We start from the raw sequence: 7515 nt of genomic DNA on the forward strand, positions 1-7515 counted from the left end.
ATTTATCACAAAAGTACTTTGGCCAGATTTTATAATACTTTTACTTGAAAAGTCTATTATGCCCTTAACATTATAAATCTTCTCATTTATGTATACCTTCTTTATACTATATAATATATTTTTACCTAGGTATTTTCTTATAATTAAAATAACTTTAAATTATTTTATTTATTATTTTTATAATATATTCATGTATTTAATTTTTTTTCATGGCACTCACTTTGTTTAATCGTATTTAAACATGAACATATTTTAAATATAAAAATAATAAAACAATATTTATTTTTTAATATTTATTTGAAATAATAACAAACAGATTTGTTTAACTAATGATAATTTTTTTTTATAGTCAATAAAGATTTTTAAAAAAATCAAAGATATTTGTGTTTAATATTAAGGTTTTTAAAGCTTTATCTGTTAATATTATTTATTTGAAAGTATTAATCTGATGTGTCATTGTGCTAAATGTGGGTATTTTATTTATTGGATTAATGAGTATGGCTTGGCTAATAAATCAGTAAGCTTTGATTTTATAATTTTTGTTAAAAATATTTTATTAAGCTTGGTTAAGAACATGGACTTGAGTTTTGTTCACGGTAATATTAATGACAAATTTAATAATGCTACTTATACATCTTAAAAATTAACGTTAAGAAAAAAATTAAATGTGCAAATATATTATAAAAATAGTAAATAAAATAATATAAAGTTATTTAATTATAAGTATAATACTTGGGTTAAAATATATTATATACCATATAATATAGAAGGTATTACATAAATGGGATGATTTGTAATGTCAAGGGCATAATAGACTTTTCAGGTGAATGATTTATAAAATCTGGTCAACATGATCATTGTGATAACTAGAGCATAGTAAAATGATTTTTGTGTAACAAAAGAAAGAAACATGACTTTTGGGTAATGAACATAAAGTTGAATGATTTTTACGTAACAAAAGAAAGAAAAGTGATTTTTGGGTAACGAATACAAAGTTAAATGACCACCCATAAAATTTATTCATTGTTTAATAAATGATCTTTCTTTTTTTCTTTTTTTAATTTCTCTTGCAATTGATGGACCTTTATACCATGGTCTAAAGATTTTCTTTTAAGCAAACTAAAATTCTTATGGGAAAACATTCACTTTAGTCTAAAATTTTGTTAGTTATGGCAAACGTGAGACTACAATCTAATATTTTGTGTATAAGCTTAAATTTTGTATGAACAAAATTAAAATAGGGATAAAATCTTAATATTGGCCTAAAAATAGGACATTTGCGTAAATCAGCCTACCAAATTAAAGTAAGAGTATATCTTTCGCTTAACCACGATTAATTGATAAAAATGACACATCTTGGATTAATTTGTTTGATATAAAGACAGATCACGAATAATTTTTTTCTAGTACACATTTACCCTTAACCCCATTCCTCCCCCGTTCGATAAAAACTTATTTGTGTCGGGTGTTTACATCAAACAAACAGATGTGTGACACATATTTACAAATAAGTATTTTTTTCATCTAACTATAGTAGATTAATGTATAATTTTACCTTATTAAATAACCTAACCATGATAAGTTAATGTGAATTTAGTGTAAAATATAAATTTTACGTGCCCGCCCTTCAAAACCCTCTTTTTTCTCCATCATTTAAAGGACGGTCAAACTCTCAACCAACATCCTTTATTAGGCATCAATATTCAAACCCTCAATGTCCATTTTCGATAGCTAGGCCATGCTATTTGGAATTTTTTACTGCAGTGTCAAAATTGGATTATAAGGAAGTACATAAACGATATTATATAAGAGATAAATTACGAATTCTACAATATTTTAAATAATAAAAAAAAAATCAATAAACAACTAATGTCTAAGGTTAACCTCGTTACAAATTGTCATTAAATAAACTTCTTTTTCTCTCACTCAATGTTCGATGTGTAATGGAGCCTCGACTAATTTGAATTCGCGTAAATCCATGGAATAAATTTTCACATGAGAAATTGCATGTTTTAATTAGCAAAGAGTAGCTCGAGTATTGGCCATTACGTTGTGAGTCAAATATATTTTATTTAATTTAATGCAGAGACAACGTAACATAGGTACATTCTAAACTTTTAATGCAGCTAAGGTTATGGTTTTATAGAGTCTAAGGAAGGGTATTATTTGTCTCTTGCTCATGTTCAAAGGTAGACTAGAATGAAATAATTTATTTAATACACAATGCTTTTGCGTGGAAAATTTTAATTACAAAGTGATCAAATCCAACCCAGAATATTATTATATGTCTAAAACAGAAGACACGAAAAACAAAGGTTCTAAAAGACTTTCTATTTCAAGGAAAATTATTGATTTAAATTTCAACTTTTTAAAATCCCCGGAGAAAAAGAAATCCTATGAGTTTATGCTATATATATATTGAGAGTATAAAATCTTTTATAATGTCAATGCAATTTAACTGAGTATATAATAGGTTATTACTTTATTTTTTATGTTTATCATAGTAGGTTTGCTACGAAGTATTACTAATTAATTAATTATATATCAATTTAACCTGATAGTTTAAAAATATTTATATAGAATTAATGCAGAAAACTTAAACTCTTTTTTACATAGCAAAATGTTGATTGTAATTACAAGTTGGATTTCCTAGAGTTCCCGACAGCATTGGAAGCAACGTAAAGACACAGATTAAGAAAATTTATAAATTAACCTAAGATCAATCTTTAATTAATTTTTTTGATTCAAAATTAAATATTTAACTTAATATCGTGGAACCGATCAATGCGGGAAAATAGAATATTAGAAGACTGACAACATTGGTTTCTGCAGCAAATGGAATTGATCTCAATTAGAAATCAGTAGCAGCAAGCAACGGAATTCTAAGTATTAACACAAGTGTTATCCTACCATTTATGTTTGTTTATGCGAGATTATTTTTTTTTTGATATTTTGTACTTTTATATATATATAGTGGATTGCTCATCTTCGTATGTAGACGTAAGTCAATTGATTGAACTGTGTTAAATGTTTGTGTCTCTTTTAATATATTTCTCTATTGATGTCTGATTTATCATCATTGAACGATTTATCATCGTTGAACGTATGCTTTGTTAGCTTTCGTATGATAACTGATTATTTAAATTCTAACGATAACATAAGTTAATTATGAGTAAGTAATATATTGAGATAAAAATAACACATCAATTAATCATAATTTAATGATTATAAACATGTATGTAAAAGATAGATTGATTTAGTGTAAATACTGATTATAAGTGAGTTTTTTTTTTCAATCTAGTTTACTAGCTATATGGTTCAAGGTAAGAAAATCACCGAAGGTTATGATAGAGTAGTATTTTTTTATTCTTAAGCAGATGTCCTGGTTTAGACATCAAGGATAAGGAGTGGCTTTTGTTAGTGGATGCTTATGGGACTTTTCGTCGCAAATTTAAATTTAATCGGACCTCAATATGCGTATAAAACATCGGGTGAAAAAAGAGAGTGGGATTAATGTCTTCGATATTGAGAATTAGAATCATATATTCCAAATTTTAAGGGGTTTCTAAAAGGAAGAAGAAATGTAGCTTGGAAGCATTCAAGCTTGGCTGTAATCAAGAATTCTTTTAATTATTTTTAATGCTAATTAATTCTCAGCTTCCCAATAAATTTGGCTATAGATTATGGTAGAGACACAAGAAGGAATCTTATATTAATACCGTTATTGTTTCAATGTACAAGCAATTATATCATATTCTAAATGTGATTATTTTACAATGAGATCCGTTTATTCCTCACAAAATTAGACAAAAAATGACATAAAAATTCAGTTTTAGACTATACGATAACTATGTACTCAAACACAAGTGACGTTTGAAAGAAGTATTTTCACATAGTCTTATATTCTTTTATAACGATAAAATTATTTTTGTGTGACCTATAGGTTACGGGTTCAAGTTGTGGAATGAGCCACTGATGCTTGTATCAGGGTAGGTTGCCTACATCACACCCCTAAGGGTGTGGTCCTTTTTCGAACCCTTCGTGAACGCGAGATACTCCGTGGCGGACTGCCCTTTTCTTTTGTCTAGACTAGCTAGTCTACACACATCCTGACCATTTCGTCGGGTATTTTCTTCCTCGCACTCACACGTGTCAACTGACCCATCATCAAGGCTTGAGTAGATGTAAAAAATCACCTAATATTTGCTCTCAATTGTGATTTGAACACTAATCTTCAATAATTTTTGTGGACTTTATTGATCACCAGATCACACCCGGAAGTACTATATACATAATTTGATTTTGGATATTTCTTTATAATAGTATAGTTTATGAGTTTTTCGAATAACGCTGACAAGACCCATATATGGTGCAAATGTCTTGTGAATTGAAGATCTCTTGAACTCATTCTATTATTGAAAATTAAATTCATAAGGAGGATCTGTTTGTGAGTTGAGGTCACGTGATAGTGTTAATGAAACAAATAACGTTAATATAAAGACTGGAATATTTTGTGGAAAAGGGGGTGGGATGTTAGTGTAGTTAATTAACCAAAAATGTAAATCACAAGTAAAGAAGAAAAAATAATAACTAAAATATTCGACATATATAATGATGGAAGATAACAAATACGTAATTAAATTAGTCAAAATATACGCAAGCTAATTCGAATTGTGGTTGCGGATTCGAGCCGTGGAGCTACGTAAATACTAATGCTTACATTATGGTAAGTTATCTACATCACACCCTTTAGGATGCGACCTTTTTTCAAATCCTGTGTGGATGCGGGACGCTTTGTACATCGCAATGTCGTACAAGTTGATTCAGACCACACCATTTAAAAAAATATGAATTTACCGACACAAAAATTAGATGTCACTATCTCTAGCTGACAAGGTTTGTAATTGATAAGTGAACAAATGGGTTAACATGTTCATTCACTAGCCAACCTTTGAGCCACAAAATGGCAGTGAATTTAAACATATATGGACCCAATTTCAAGAATTAATAGTAATTTTGATTGATGTCTTAATGAAATGTCATTCTTTCTCTTTCCTTCTTTCATTTTCATTCATTCACTCATAATATAACAAGGAGTTGTCATAGAATATTGTGTAACGAAAAGAGACATAAATTATATTGTGATGCATGCACCGCTCAAATAGTCTGAAGATTTAGTGATGAATGTGTGCAAAGTTATCCGATATTCATACTCGTGGACGTTAGTTGGTACTTCATAAAATTAGTTCAGTGGACGTAAACGTAAAATAATATGAGTGAACATTAGTAGTACTTCATGAAATTAGTCGAGTTTCGCGCGAGTTAGTCCGGATATACCACAATTATCAATAAAACCATTGTTTCTTAAAAACATATACTCAAAACTTAATATTTATATTACTTTTCGAGATTTTTTAACATATATATCAAGTTTAAGTTGAAAATGGTAGGTTTAATTGAAGCCATCCTCTACTGCTTGTTAGAATTATGCATAACAGGTTCATAAAACAATGTGAAACTCAAAATAACTTACAGTCACTAGAACTGACAATACAATAGTGTAACGATCTCGCCAGTCGTTTTGAGAGTTGTAGCCCCATTCCCCTATTTACTGCACAATTTATGCTTTACAGTTATTATGTGACTTGTCGGAGTGATTAGTTTGGGTCGATGAGGTTTTAGGAATGAATTGGAACACTTAGTTCCAAAGTTTAAAGTTTAAGTTGAAATAGTAACCAAATATCGATTTATGTGTAAACGATCCCGGAATAGAGTTTTGATGATTCTAATAGCTCCATATGGAGATTTTGGATTTAAGAGCATGTCCGAAAAATTATTTGGAAATCCGTAGTGAAATTTAGCTTGAAATGGCTAAAGTTGAAATTTTGGGAAGTTTGACCGGGGAGTTGACTTTTTGATATCGAGGTCGGAATCCAGTTTTGAAAATTTTCATAGCTCCGTTATGTCATTTATGACTTGTATGAAAAATTTGAGGTCAATCGGACTTGATTTGATAGGTTTCGGCATCGAATGTAGAAGTTGGAATTTCTAAGTTTCATTAAGTTTCAATTGGAGCATGATTCGTGGTTTTAGCGTTGTTTGATGTGATTTAAAGTTTTGACTAAGTTCGTATGATGTTTTAGGACTTGTTGGTATATTCGGACGTGGTCCCGAGTACCCCGAGTGTGATCCGGATCGAAATCGGATCAATTTTTGGACTTAGAAAAATTCTGAAATTTGTAGCTTCTGGTGTTATCGCACCTGCGGAGGGACTGACTGCAGGTGCGGACTCGCACAAGCGAGTTGTGGCTCGCAGAAGTGGACAAAGGGCTGCCCAGTTGGAGCCGCAGAAGCGGAAAGAGCTCCGCAAAAGAGAAGTCGCTTCTGCGATTGAACCCACCGCAGAAGCGAAGGACGCACAGAAGCGAAAGGCCTAACAGTACTATCACATAGCCTAAGCATGATTTCTAACATGATTCACAGTCAAATTTTATCAACACATAGAGAGCATATAGCTAACAAAAAATTATTCAACTTTACAGTTTTTCGGGACGGACCAAGTCACAATCCCCTTAGTGCACACCCACACGCCCGTCACCTAGCATATGCGTCACCTCCAAAATAATCACATGATACCAAAATCTGTGGTTTCATACCCTCGGGACCAGATTTAAAACTGTTACTTACCTCAGAGCGTGAAATTCTTTACTCTGCTATGCCTTTGCCTGGCAAATCGGCCTCCGAATGCCTCGAATCTAGTCACAAATAGTTTGTTTCAGTCAATAAAATTTATTGGAATTAACTCCATAAGAAAATGCTAATTTTCCATAAAAATCAGAATTTTAGCTCAAAAATTGCCTGTGGGGCCCACGTCTCGGAACTCAACAAAAGTTATAAAATCTGAAAGCCCATTCAACCACGAGTCTAACCATACCAATTTTATTAAAATCCGATCCCAACTCGACCTTCAAATCTTCAATTTAAACTAAGAGAGTTTTCAAACTTTTCCAACTTAATTCACCAATTAAATGATAAAAACAATCATGGATTCGGGTAATTTAACCAATATTGAGCTAAGAACACTTACCCCATCATTTTTCTTGAAAAACTCCCGAAAATCGCCTCCTCCCGAGCTCAAATCCGTCAAAAACTTTTCAGAACTTTAACTCTCTGTCCAGACTTCTCTTTTTCACGAACGCGACCGTAGCTTCGCGAACGCGAAGCTTTACCAGCTTTACCAGCTCAGACCTTCGTGAACGCCACCTCGTGAACGCGTAGAATAAGGACTCGGGGGTCCCCAATAGCCTCACTCCTCTTCGCGAACGCGACACCTCTCACGCGTTCGCGATGCACACATAGACCATACCTTCGCGTTCGCATCCTCCCCTTCGCGGACGCGAAGAACAAAACCTCACATTTAGAAAACACTCTTCGCGAACGCGAGGGCCCACTCGCGAACACGAAAGAAAGAAACAGAAAAATGCACTAATAGATATCAACAATCTCACCAAGGCC

This window comes from Nicotiana tomentosiformis, chromosome 12 (genome assembly GCF_000390325.3).
Source record: "Nicotiana tomentosiformis chromosome 12, ASM39032v3, whole genome shotgun sequence".
NCBI classification, from domain to species: Eukaryota; Viridiplantae; Streptophyta; class Magnoliopsida; order Solanales; family Solanaceae; genus Nicotiana; species Nicotiana tomentosiformis.